Source organism: Oryzias latipes, chromosome 1, assembly GCF_053564925.1.
Source record: "Oryzias latipes strain Hd-rR chromosome 1, Olatipes_Hd-rR_3.1".
Lineage (NCBI taxonomy): Eukaryota > Metazoa > Chordata > Actinopteri > Beloniformes > Adrianichthyidae > Oryzias > Oryzias latipes.
In genome coordinates this window covers 11,140,160-11,154,170 of record NC_136237.1, presented here as the reverse complement: position 1 = coordinate 11,154,170, position 14,011 = coordinate 11,140,160, and the positions used below count along the sequence as shown (strand labels likewise).

The following is a 14,011-nucleotide window of genomic DNA, read 5'->3' as shown; positions in this document are numbered from 1 at the left end:
TTACACTCATGCCCCCTCTTCTAAGTAGTTACATTCTTACCAACATCCAAAACAACAGCAGCAATACCCAACAAGAAAAAAGGTCTTATGAATGCATTCATGCAGTTGCATCTATTACCTTGTCTGCTTCAACTGCACTCACACTATCTTTGTTGATGGTTGCAAGGAGCAGGTGTTTCAGTAAACACTTTCAAAGCCCTGACTTGAATGAAAGCTTTTGTCATAAACATCTGAAAGACAGTAAGGTAGTTGCAGCAGTTTGAAAGCTCGGTCAGCATTTTGCAATGTTTTTAATGGGCATTGGTGTAAAGACATGTAGTATGATTCCCAATGAGGGTACATCTAAAGGACTGTATTTGATGATAAACAGACAGGAGCTCAGGATAATGGATAATGAGGGCATCGATCCCTCTACCTCTCACATGCAAAGCGAGCGCTCTACCACTTGAGCTAATTCCCCTACGAATCAACTGTGTTTTTATGCCAAATGTTTAATGACACTTTTTGTATGGCTGTGACAGTTCTTCGTAGCTTCGGTGCGTATCCAAACACTGTTTTTGCGGCTTTTTCTCTCCAAAATATCAACTTTTTCCAGTGGTTAAAAACCACACGATTCTATATTTGCCTCCACAGTTGCAAAGCTAATGCTAGAAGGGTTGGACACGCCATGTTTACAAAGATAATATAAACACACGGGCCATCTACAAGGATCTGCAGATTTGAAACTTGACTCATTACCAACTCTGCCAAATGAAAGGTAATCAACAAACAAGTCGTTCTGATCTTTACCTTTTCTGATGGTGAATTTGTATGCATCTTTTTACTCGCAGTCAACCACTCTGTCAGCATGTACATAGACTCATTTCTTATCATGATCAAGAGCGCTCAATGAATGTCACTCTGGCTTTTGGGGAACCCACGGAATTCTAATCATTGACATCAACACCTGAAAGCCACAGAGGCAATATCTGTCAAGAACAGAAATCCCTGATCAACAAGTATTCCTTAAAGGTAAATTCCATACCAACAACAGACCAGACTCTGCAACTCATCTCATAAGTACATGCTTCTTGCACCAACAGTTTGATGAAACGTAGATACAAAAGAAAATGTTGTGCAGAATGTGGACATCTATCCCCCTTGTTCTCACATGCAAAGCAAGCACTCTGCCATTTGAAGTAATTCCCTAGCAAAATGCTCTGATTGGTTGCTCAAATCCAAAAGTCCTTTTGGCCACAATGAGAGCACAGGTCCTTCTAACATTGTTGTATATCCACATACTGGTACATTTTTAGTTTTTAAAAAATCCCAACTTGCTTGAGTAGCTGGAAATAATAGGCTACCTCAAGATGCCACAGGCCGCACGAGGCCAATGATGGCATACGAGTTTATGAGACCAGTGGTGTCACGAAAGAATTGAATTCCAGATGAGGTGTCCGAGAGGTTAAGGAAATGGACTGCTAATCCATTGTGCTTTGCACGCATGGGTTCAAATCCCATCCTCATCGTGTATTTTTTCTTTTGGAGTGTCAACAGACGTTGTTCAGTAGCACCATGACAAGTTTTAAGCTGTGTTCACACCAAATGCAATTTGTGTGTAAGGATTGTCCACATTCACTCCTACATCAATGTTCTGATTATATTCAAGGGTCCTGTGGTGTGTTTAGCATTCAGCGTGTCAAGTCATTTTCGGACATACATCGTGCGACGAATTTGACAAGCGTCGAAAGGCAGCTAGCTGCCCCACTCAAATGTGACACAGAATCGAACTCAGTGTGAAAGCAGCATTACACTCATGCCCCTCTTCTAAGTAGTTACATTCTTACCAACATCCAAAACAACAGCAGCAATACCCAACAAGAAAAAAAGGTCTTATGAATGCATTCATGCAGTTGCATCTATTACCTTGTCTGCTTCAACTGCACTCACACTATCTTTGTTGATGGTTGCAAGGAGCAGGTGTTTCAGTAAACACTTTCAAAGCCCTGACTTGAATGAAAGCTTTTGTCATAAACATCTGAAAGACAGTAAGGTAGTTGCAGCAGTTTGAAAGCTCGGTCAGCATTTTGCAATGTTTTTAATGGGCATTGGTGTAAAGACATGTAGTATGATTCCCAATGAGGGTACATCTAAAGGACTGTATTTGATGATCAATAGACAGGAGCTCAGGATAATGGAGAATGAGGGCATCGATCCCTCTACCTCTCACATGCAAAGCAAGCGCTCTACCACTTGAGCTAATTCCCCTACGAATCAACTGTGTTTTTATGCCAAATGTTTAATGACACTTTTTGTTTGGCTGTGACAGTTCTTCGTAGCTTCGGTGCGTATCCAAACACTGTTTTTGCGGCTTTTTCTCTCCAAAATATCAACTTTTTCCAGTGGTTAAAAACCACACGATTCTATATTTGCCTCCACAGTTGCAAAGCTAATGCTAGAAGGGTTGGACACGCCATGTTTACAAAGATAATATAAACACACGGGCCATCTACAAGGATCTGCAGATTTGAAACTTGACTCATTACCAACTCTGCCAAATGAAAGGTAATCAACAAACAAGTCGTTCTGATCTTTACCTTTTCTGATGGTGAATTTGCATGCATCTTTTTACTCGCAGTCAACCACTCTGTCAGCATGTACATAGACTCATTTCTTATCATGATCAAGAGCGCTCAATGAATCTCACTCTGGCTTTTGGGGAACCCACGGAATTCTAATCATTGACATCAACACCTGAAAGCCACAGGGGCACTATCTGTCAACAACACAAATCCCTGATCAACAAGTATTCCTTAAAGGTAAATTCCATACCAACAACAGACCAAACTCTGCAACTCAACTTATAAGTACATGCTTCTTGCACCAACAGTTTGATGAAACGTAGATACAAAAGAAAATGTTGTGCAGAATGTGGACATCTATCCCCCTCGTTCTCACATGCAAAGCAAGCACTCTGCCATTTGAAGTAATTCCCTAGCAAAATGCTCTGATTGGTTGCTCAAATCCAAAAGTCCTTTTGGCCACAATGAGAGCACAGGTCCTTCTAACCTTGTTGTATATCCACATACTGGCACATTTTTAGTTTTTAAAAAATCCCAACTTGCTTGAGTAGCTGGAAATAATGGGCTACCTCAAGATGCCACAGGCCGCACGAGGCCAATGATGGCATACGAGTTTATGAGACCAGTGGTGTCATGAAAGAATTGAATTCCAGATGAGGTGTCCGAGAGGTTAAGGAGATGGACTGCTAATCCATTGTGCTTTGCAAGCATGGGTTCAAATCCCATCCTCATCGTGTATTTTTTCTTTTGGAGTGTCAACAGACGTTCAGTAGCACCATGACAAGTTTTAAGCTGTGTTCACACCAAATGCAATTTGTGTGTAAGGATTGTCCACATTCACTCCTACATCAATGTTCTGATTAAATTCAAGGGTCCTTTGGTGTGTTTAGAATTCAGTATGTCAAGTCATTTTCGGACATACATCATGCGACGAATTTGACAAGCGTCGAAAGGCAGCTAGCTGCCCCACTCAAATGCAACACCGAATCGAACTCAGTGTGAAAGCAGCATTACACTCATGCCCCTCTTCTAAGTAGTTACATTCTTACCAACATCCAAAACAACAGCAGCAATACCCAACAAGAAAAGGTCTTATGAATGCATTCATGCAGTTGCATCTATTACCTTGTCTGCGTCAACTGCACTCACACTATCTTTGTTGATGGTTGCAAGGAGCAGGTGTTTCAGTAAACACTTTCAAAGCCCTGACTTGAATGAAAGCTTTTGTCATAAACATCTGAAAGACAGTAAGGTAGTTGCAGCAGTTTGAAAGCTCGGTCAGCATTTTGCAATGTTTTTAATGGGCATTGGTGTAAAGACATGTAGTATGATTCCCAATGAGGGTACATCTAAAGGACTGTATTTGATGATCAACAGACAGGAGCTCAGGATAATGGAGAATGAGGGCATCGATCCCTCTACCTCTCACATGCAAAGCGAGCGCTCTACCACTTGAGCTAATTCCCCTACGAATCAACTGTGTTTTTATGCCAAATGTTTAATGACACTTTTTGTATGGCTGTGACAGTTCTTCGTAGCTTCGGTGCATATCCAAACACTGTTTTTGCGGCTTTTTCTCTCCAAAATATCAACTTTTTCCAGTGGTTAAAAACCACACGATTCTATATTTGCCTCCACAGTTGCAAAGCTAATGCTAGAAGGGTTGGACACGCCATGTTTACAAAGATAATATAAACCCACGGGCCATCTACAAGGATCTGCAGATTTGAAACTTGACTCATTACCAACTCTGCCAAATGAAAGGTAATCAACAAACAAGTCGTTCTGATCTTTACCTTTTCTGATGGTGAATTTGCATGCATCTTTTTACTCGCAGTCAACCACTCTGTCAGCATGTACATAGACTCATTTCTTATCATGATCAAGAGCGCTCAATGAATCTCACTCTGGCTTTTGGGGAACCCACGGAATTCTAATCATTGACATCAACACCTGAAAGCCACAGAGGCACTATCTGTCAAGAACAGAAATCCCTGATCAACAAGTATTCCTTAAAGGTAAATTCCATACCAACAACAGACCAAACTCTGCAACTCATCTCATAAGTACATGCTTCTTGCACCAACAGTTTGATGAAACGTAGATACAAAAGAAAATGTTGTGCAGAATGTGGACATCTATCCCCCTTGTTCTCACATGCAAAGCAAGCACTCTGCCATTTGAAGTAATTCCCTAGCAAAATGCTCTGATTGGTTGCTCAAATCCAAAAGTCCTTTTGGCCACAATGAGAGCACAGGTCCTTCTAACCTTGTTGTATATCCACATACTGGCACATTTTTAGTTTTTAAAAAATCCCAACTTGCTTGAGTAGCTGGAAATAATGGGCTACCTCAAGATGCCACAGGCCGCACGAGGCCAATGATGGCATACGAGTTTATGAGACCAGTGGTGTCACGAAAGAATTGAATTCCAGATGAGGTGTCCGAGAGGTTAAGGAGATGGACTGCTAATCCATTGTGCTTTGCACGCATGGGTTCAAATCCCATCCTCATTGTGTATTTTTTCTTTTGGAGTGTCAACAGACGTTGTTCAGTAGCACCATGACAAGTTTTAAGCTGTGTTCACACCAAATGCAATTTGTGTGTAAGGATTGTCCACATTCACTCCTACATCAATGTTCTGATTATATTCAAGGGTCCTGTGGTGTGTTTAGCATTCAGCGTGTCAAGTCATTTTCGGACATACATCATGCGACGAATTTGACAAGCGTCGAAAGGCAGCTAGCTGCCCCACTCAAATGTGACACCGAATCGAACTCAGTGTGAAAGCAACATTACACTCATGCCCCTCTTCTAAGTAGTTACATTCCTACCAACATCCAAAACAACAGCAGCAATACCCAACAAGAAAAGGTCTTATGAATGCATTCATGCAGTTGCATCTATTACCTTGTCTGCGTCAACTGCACTCACACTATCTTTGTTGATGGTTGCAAGGAGCAGGTGTTTCAGTAAACACTTTCAAAGCTTTAAAAGCCCTGACTTGAATGAAAGCTTTTGTCATAAACATCTGAAAGACAGTAAGTTACTTGCAGCAGTTTGAAAGCTAAGTCAGCATTTTGCAATGTTTTTAATGGGCATTGGTGCAAAGACATGTAGTATGATTCCCAATGAGGGTACATCTAAAGGACTGTATTTGATGATCAATAGACAGGAGCTCAGGATAATGGAGAATGAGGGCATCGATCCCTCTACCTCTCACATGCAAAGCGAGCGCTCTACCACTTGAGCTAATTCCCCTACGAATCAACTGTGTTTTTATGCCAAATGTTTAATGACACTTTTTGTATGGCTGTGACAGTTCTTCGTAGCTTCGGTGCGTATCCAAACACTGTTTTTGCGGCTTTTTCTCTCCAAAATATCAACTTTTTCCAGTGGTTAAAAACCACACGATTCTATATTTGCCTCCACAGTTGCAAAGCTAATGCTAGAAGGGTTGGACACGCCATGTTTACAAAGATAATATAAACACACGGGCCATCTACAAGGATCTGCAGATTTGAAACTTGACTCATTACCAACTCTGCCAAATGAAAGGTAATCAACAAACAAGTCGTTCTGATCTTTACCTTTTCTGATGGTGAATTTGTATGCATCTTTTTACTCGCAGTCAACCACTCTGTCAGCATGTACATAGACTCATTTCTTATCATGATCAAGAGCGCTCAATGAATCTCACTCAGGCTTTTGGGGAACCCACGGAATTCTAATCATTGACATCAACACCTGAAAGCCACAGAGGCACTATCTGTCAAGAACAGAAATCCCTGATCAACAAGTATTCCTTAAAGGTAAATTCCATACCAACAACAGACCAAACTCTGCAACTCATCTCATAAGTACATGCTTCTTGCACCAACAGTTTGATGAAACGTAGATACAAAAGAAAATGTTGTGCAGAATGTGGACATCTATCCCCCTTGTTCTCACATGCAAAGCAAGCACTCTGCCATTTGAAGTAATTCCCTAGCAAAATGCTCTGATTGGTTGCTCAAATCCAAAAGTCCTTTTGGCCACAATGAGAGCACAGGTCCTTCTAACCTTGTTGTATATCCACATACTGGCACATTTTTAGTTTTTAAAAAATCCCAACTTGCTTGAGTAGCTGGAAATAATGGGCTACCTCAAGATGCCACAGGCCGCACGAGGCCAATGATGGCATACGAGTTTATGAGACCAGTGGTGTCACGAAAGAATTGAATTCCAGATGAGGTGTCCGAGAGGTTAAGGAGATGGACTGCTAATCCATTGTGCTTTGCACGCATGGGTTCAAATCCCATCCTCATTGTGTATTTTTTCTTTTGGAGTGTCAACAGACGTTGTTCAGTAGCACCATGACAAGTTTTAAGCTGTGTTCACACCAAATGCAATTTGTGTGTAAGGATTGTCCACATTCACTCCTACACCAATGTTCTGATTATATTCAAGGGGCCTGTGGTGTTTTTAGCATTCAGCGTGTCAAGTCATTTTCGGACATACATCGTGTGACGAATTTGACAAGCGTATAAAGGCAGCTAGCTGCCCCACTCAAATGTGACACAGAATCGAACTCAGTGTGAAAGCAGCATTACACTCATGCCCCTCTTCTAAGTAGTTACATTCTTACCAACATCCAAAACAACAGCAGCAATACCCAACAAGAAAAGGTCTTATGAATGCATTCATGCAGTTGCATCTATTACCTTGTCTGCATCAACTGCACTCACACTATCTTTGTTGATGGTTGCAAGGAGCAGGTGTTTCAGTAAACACTTTCAAAGCCCTGACTTGAATGAAAGCTTTTGTCATAAACATCTGAAAGACAGTAAGGTAGTTGCAGCAGTTTGAAAGCTCGGTCAGCATTTTGCAATGTTTTTAATGGGCATTGGTGCAAAGACATGTAGTATGATACCCAATGAGGGTACAATCTAAAGGACTGTATTTGATGATCAACAGACAGGAGCTCAGGATAATGGAGAATGAGGGCATCGATCCCTCTACCTCTCACATGCAAAGCGAGCGCTCTACCACTTGAGCTAATTCCCCTACGAATCAACTGTGTTTTTATGCCAAATGTTTAATGACACTTTTTGTATGGCTGTGACAGTTCTTCGTAGCTTCGGTGCATATCCAAACACTGTTTTTGCGGCTTTTTCTCTCCAAAATATCAACTTTTTCCAGTGGTTAAAAACCACACGATTCTATATTTGCCTCCACAGTTGCAAAGCTAATGCTAGAAGGGTTGGACACGCCATGTTTACAAAGATAATATAAACACACGGGCCATCTACAAGGATCTGCAGATTTGAAACTTGACTCATTACCAACTCTGCCAAATGAAAGGTAATCAACAAACAAGTCGTTCTGATCTTTACCTTTTCTGATGGTGAATTTGCATGCATCTTTTTACTCGCAGTCAACCACTCTGTCAGCATGTACATAGACTCATTTCTTATCATGATCAAGAGCGCTCAATGAATGTCACTCTGGCTTTTGGGGAACCCACGGAATTCTAATCATTGACATCAACACCTGAAAGCCACAGAGGCACTATCTGTCAAGAACAGAAATCCCTGATCAACAAGTATTCCTTAAAGGTAAATTCCATACCAACAACAGACCAAACTCTGCAACTCATCTCATAAGTACATGCTTCTTGCACCAACAGTTTGATGAAACGTAGATACAAAAGAAAATGTTGTGCAGAATGTGGACATCTATCCCCCTTGTTCTCACATGCAAAGCAAGCACTCTGCCATTTGAAGTAATTCCCTAGCAAAATGCTCTGATTGGTTGCTAAATCCAAAAGTCCTTATGGCCACAATGAGAGCACAGGTCCTTCTAACCTTGTTGTATATCCACATACTGGCACATTATTAGTTTTTAAAAAATCCCAACTTGCTTGAGTAGCTGGAAATAATGGGCTACCTCAAGATGCCACAGGCCGCACGAGGCCAATGATGGCATACGAGTTTATGAGACCAGTGGTGTCACGAAAGAATTAATTTCCAGATGAGGTGTCCGAGAGGTTAAGGAGATGGACTGCTAACCCATTGTGCTTTGCACGCATGGGTTCAAATCCCATCCTCATTGTGTGTTTTGTCTTTTGGAGTGTCAACAGACGTTGTTCGGTAGCACCATGACAAGTTTTAAGCTGTGTTCACACCAAATGCAATTTTTGTGTAAGGATTGTCCACATTCACTCCTACATCAATGTTCTGATTAAATTCAAGGGTCCTTTGGTGTGTTTAGAATTCAGCATGTCAAGTCATTTTCGGACATACATCATGCGACGAATTTGACAAGCGTCGAAAGGCAGCTAGCTGCCCCACTCAAATGCAACACCGAATCGAACTCAGTGTGAAAGCAGCATTACACTCATGCCCCTCTTCTAAGTAGTTGCATTCTTACCAACATCCAAAACAACAGCAGCAATACCCAACAAGAAAAGGTCTTATGAATGCATTCATGCAGTTGCATCTATTACCTTGTCTGCGTCAACTGCACTCACACTATCTTTGTTGATGGTTGCAAGGAGCAGGTGTTTCAGTAAACACTTTCAAAGCCCTGACTTGAATGAAAGCTTTTGTCATAAACATCTGAAAGACAGTAAGGTAGTTGCAGCAGTTTGAAAGCTCGGTCAGCATTTTGCAATGTTTTTAATGGGCATTGGTGTAAAGACATGTAGTATGATTCCCAATGAGGGTACATCTAAAGGACTGTATTTGATGATCAACAGACAGGAGCTCAGGATAATGAGGGCATCGATCCCTCTACCTCTCACATGCAAAGCGAGCGCTCTACCACTTGAGCTAACTCCCCTACGAATCAACTGTGTTTTTATGCCAAATGTTTAATGACACTTTTTGTATGGCTGTGACAGTTCTTCGTAGCTTCGGTGCATATCCAAACACTGTTTTTGCGGCTTTTTCTCTCCAAAATATCAACTTTTTCCAGTGGTTAAAAACCACACGATTCTATATTTGCCTCCACAGTTGCAAAGCTAATGCTAGAAGGGTTGGACACGCCATGTTTACAAAGATAATATAAACACACGGGCCATCTACAAGGATCTGCAGATTTGAAACTTGACTCATTACCAACTCTGCCAAATGAAAGGTAATCAACAAACAAGTCGTTCTGATCTTTACCTTTTCTGATGGTGAATTTGCATGCATCTTTTTACTCGCAGTCAACCACTCTGTCAGCATGTACATAGACTCATTTCTTATCATGATCAAGAGCGCTCAATGAATGTCACTCTGGCTTTTGGGGAACCCACGGAATTCTAATCATTGACATCAACACCTGAAAGCCACAGAGGCACTATCTGTCAAGAACAGAAATCCCTGATCAACAAGTATTCCTTAAAGGTAAATTCCATACCAACAACAGACCAAACTCTGCAACTCATCTCATAAGTACATGCTTCTTGCACCAACAGTTTGATGAAACGTAGATACAAAAGAAAATGTTGTGCAGAATGTGGACATCTATCCCCCTTGTTCTCACATGCAAAGCAAGCACTCTGCCATTTGAAGTAATTCCCTAGCAAAATGCTCTGATTGGTTGCTAAATCCAAAAGTCCTTTTGGCCACAATGAGAGCACAGGTCCTTCTAACCTTGTTGTATATCCACATACTGGCACATTATTAGTTTTTAAAAAATCCCAACTTGCTTGAGTAGCTGGAAATAATGGGCTACCTCAAGATGCCACAGGCCGCACGAGGCCAATGATGGCATACGAGTTTATGAGACCAGTGGTGTCACGAAAGAATTAATTTCCAGATGAGGTGTCCGAGAGGTTAAGGAGATGGACTGCTAACCCATTGTGCTTTGCACGCATGGGTTCAAATCCCATCCTCATTGTGTGTTTTGTCTTTTGGAGTGTCAACAGACGTTGTTCGGTAGCACCATGACAAGTTTTAAGCTGTGTTCACACCAAATGCAATTTTTGTGTAAGGATTGTCCACATTCACTCCTACATCAATGTTCTGATTAAATTCAAGGGTCCTTTGGTGTGTTTAGAATTCAGCATGTCAAGTCATTTTCGGACATACATCATGCGACGAATTTGACAAGCGTATAAAGGCAGCTAGCTGCCACACTCAAATGTGACACAGAATCGAACTCAGTGTGAAAGCAGCATTACACTCATGCCCCTCTTCTAAGTAGTTACATTCTTACCAACATCCAAAACAACAGCAGCAATACCCAACAAGAAAAGGTCTTATGAATGCATTCATGCAGTTGCATCTATTACCTTGTCTGCGTCAACTGCACTCACACTATCTTTGTTGATGGTTGCAAGGAGCAGGTGTTTCAGTAAACACTTTCAAAGCCCTGACTTGAATGAAAGCTTTTGTCATAAACATCTGAAAGACAGTAAGGTAGTTGCAGCAGTTTGAAAGCTCGGTCATCATTTTGCAATGTTTTTAATGGGCATTGGTGTAAAGACATGTAGTATGATTCCCAATGAGGGTACATCTAAAGGACTGTATTTGATGATCAACAGACAGGAGCTCAGGATAATGAGGGCATCGATCCCTCTACCTCTCACATGCAAAGCGAGCGCTCTACCACTTGAGCTAACTCCCCTACGAATCAACTGTGTTTTTATGCCAAATGTTTAATGACACTTTTTGTATGGCTGTGACAGTTCTTCGTAGCTTCGGTGCATATCCAAACACTGTTTTTGCGGCTTTTTCTCTCCAAAATATCAACTTTTTCCAGTGGTTAAAAACCACACGATTCTATATTTGCCTCCACAGTTGCAAAGCTAATGCTAGAAGGGTTGGACACGCCATGTTTACAAAGATAATATAAACACACGGGCCATCTACAAGGATCTGCAGATTTGAAACTTGACTCATTACCAACTCTGCCAAATGAAAGGTAATCAACAAACAAGTCGTTCTGATCTTTACCTTTTCTGATGGTGAATTTGCATGCATCTTTTTACTCGCAGTCAACCACTCTGTCAGCATGTACATAGACTCATTTCTTATCATGATCAAGAGCGCTCAATGAATGTCACTCTGGCTTTTGGGGAACCCACGGAATTCTAATCATTGACATCAACACCTGAAAGCCACAGAGGCACTATCTGTCAAGAACAGAAATCCCTGATCAACAAGTATTCCTTAAAGGTAAATTCCATACCAACAACAGACCAAACTCTGCAACTCATCTCATAAGTACATGCTTCTTGCACCAACAGTTTGATGAAACGTAGATACAAAAGAAAATGTTGTGCAGAATGTGGACATCTATCCCCCTTGTTCTCACATGCAAAGCAAGCACTCTGCCATTTGAAGTAATTCCCTAGCAAAATGCTCTGATTGGTTGCTCAAATCCAAAAGTCCTTTTGGCCACAATGAGAGCACAGGTCCTTCTAACCTTGTTGTATATCCACATACTGGCACATTATTAGTTTTTAAAAAATCCCAACTAGCTTGAGTAGCTGGAAATAATGGGCTACCTCAAGATGCCACAGGCCGCACGAGGCCAATGATGGCATACGAGTTTATGAGACCAGTGGTGTCACGAAAGAATTGAATTCCAGATGAGGTGTCCGAGAGGTTAAGGAGATGGACTGCTAATCCATTGTGCTTTGCACGCATGGGTTCAAATCCCATCCTCATCGTGTATTTTTTCTTTTGGAGTGTCAACAGACGTTCAGTAGCACCATGACAAGTTTTAAGCTGTGTTCACACCAAATGCAATTTGTGTGTAAGGATTGTCCACATTCACTCCTACACCAATGTTCTGATTATATTCAAGGGGCCTGTGGTGTGTTTAGCATTCAGCGTGTCAAGTCATTTTCGGACATACATCGTGCGACGAATTTGACAAGCGTATAAAGACAGCTAGCTGCCCCACTCAAATGTGACACCGAATCGAACTCAGTGTGAAAGCAGCATTACACTCATGCCCCTCTTCTAAGTAGTTACATTCTTACCAACATCCAAAACAACAGCAGCAATACCCAACAAGAAAAGGTCTTATGAATGCATTCATGCAGTTGCATCTATTACCTTGTCTGCTTCAACTGCACTCACACTATCTTTGTTGATGGTTGCAAGGAGCAGGTGTTTCAGTAAACACTTTCAAAGCCCTGACTTCAATGAAAGCTTTTGTCATAAACATCTGAAAGACAGTAAGGTAGTTGCAGCAGTTTGAAAGCTCGGTCAGCATTTTGCAATGTTTTTAATGGGCATTGGTGTAAAGACAGGTAGTATGATTCCCAATGAGGGTACATCTAAAGGACTGTATTTGATGATCAATAGACAGGAGCTCAGGATAATGGAGAATGAGGGCATCGATCCCTCTACCTCTCACATGCAAAGCGAGCGCTCTACCACTTGAGCTAATTCCCCTACGAATCAACTGTGTTTTTATGCCAAATGTTTAATGACACTTTTTGTATGGCTGTGACAGTTCTTCGTAGCTTCGGTGCGTATCCAAACACTGTTTTTGCGGCTTTTTCTCTCCAAAATATCAACTTTTTCCAGTGGTTAAAAACCACACGATTCTATATTTGCCTCCACAGTTGCAAAGCTAATGCTAGAAGGGTTGGACACGCCATGTTTACAAAGATAATATAAACCCACGGGCCATCTACAAGGATCTGCAGATTTGAAACTTGACTCATTACCAACTCTGCCAAATGAAAGGTAATCAACAAACAAGTCGTTCTGATCTTTACCTTTTCTGATGGTGAATTTGCATGCATCTTTTTACTCGCAGTCAACCACTCTGTCAGCATGTACATAGACTCATTTCTTATCATGATCAAGAGCGCTCAATGAATGTCACTCTGGCTTTTGGGGAACCCACGGAATTCTAATCATTGACATCAACACCTGAAAGCCACAGAGGCACTATCTGTCAAGAACAGAAATCCCTGATCAACAAGTATTCCTTAAAGGTAAATTCCATACCAACAACAGACCAAACTCTGCAACTCATCTCATAAGTACATGCTTCTTGCACCAACAGTTTGATGAAACGTAGATACAAAAGAAAATGTTGTGCAGAATGTGGACATCTATCCCCCTTGTTCTCACATGCAAAGCAAGCACTCTGCCATTTGAAGTAATTCCCTAGCAAAATGCTCTGATTGGTTGCTCAAATCCAAAAGTCCTTTTGGCCACAATGAGAGCACAGGTCCTTCTAACCTTTTTGTATATCCACATACTGGCACATTTTTAGTTTTTAAAAAAACCCAACTTGCTTGAGTAGCTGGAAATAATGGGCTACCTCAAGATGCCACAGGCCGCACGAGGCCAATGATGGCATACGAGTTTATGAGACCAGTGGTGTCACGAAAGAATTAAATTCCAGATGAGGTGTCCGAGAGGTTAAGGAGATGGACTGCTAATCTGTTGTGCTTTGCACGCATGGGTTCAAATCCCATCCTCATCGTGTATTTTTTCTTTTGGAGTGTCA

General features: G+C 41.4%; 6 non-coding genes across 6 annotated transcripts; all 6 read left to right on the top strand.

The window, feature by feature from the left end:
• The first annotated feature begins 1,426 nt into the window (after positions 1-1,426).
• Positions 1,427-1,508, top strand: trnas-gcu (transfer RNA serine (anticodon GCU)). Its single transcript has one exon. It is a non-coding gene; the product is annotated as a tRNA-Ser (tRNA).
• Positions 1,509-3,213: 1,705 nt separating this feature from the next.
• On the top strand, positions 3,214-3,295 carry trnas-gcu (transfer RNA serine (anticodon GCU)). The gene has a single exon. It is a non-coding gene; the product is annotated as a tRNA-Ser (tRNA).
• Positions 3,296-4,994: 1,699 nt separating this feature from the next.
• On the top strand, positions 4,995-5,076 carry trnas-gcu (transfer RNA serine (anticodon GCU)). Its single transcript has one exon. It is a non-coding gene; the product is annotated as a tRNA-Ser (tRNA).
• Positions 5,077-6,787: 1,711 nt separating this feature from the next.
• On the top strand, positions 6,788-6,869 carry trnas-gcu (transfer RNA serine (anticodon GCU)). The gene has a single exon. It is a non-coding gene; the product is annotated as a tRNA-Ser (tRNA).
• Positions 6,870-12,124: 5,255 nt separating this feature from the next.
• trnas-gcu (transfer RNA serine (anticodon GCU)) lies at positions 12,125-12,206 on the top strand. The gene has a single exon. It is a non-coding gene; the product is annotated as a tRNA-Ser (tRNA).
• Positions 12,207-13,905: 1,699 nt separating this feature from the next.
• trnas-gcu (transfer RNA serine (anticodon GCU)) lies at positions 13,906-13,987 on the top strand. The gene has a single exon. It is a non-coding gene; the product is annotated as a tRNA-Ser (tRNA).
• Positions 13,988-14,011: the final 24 nt, after the last annotated feature.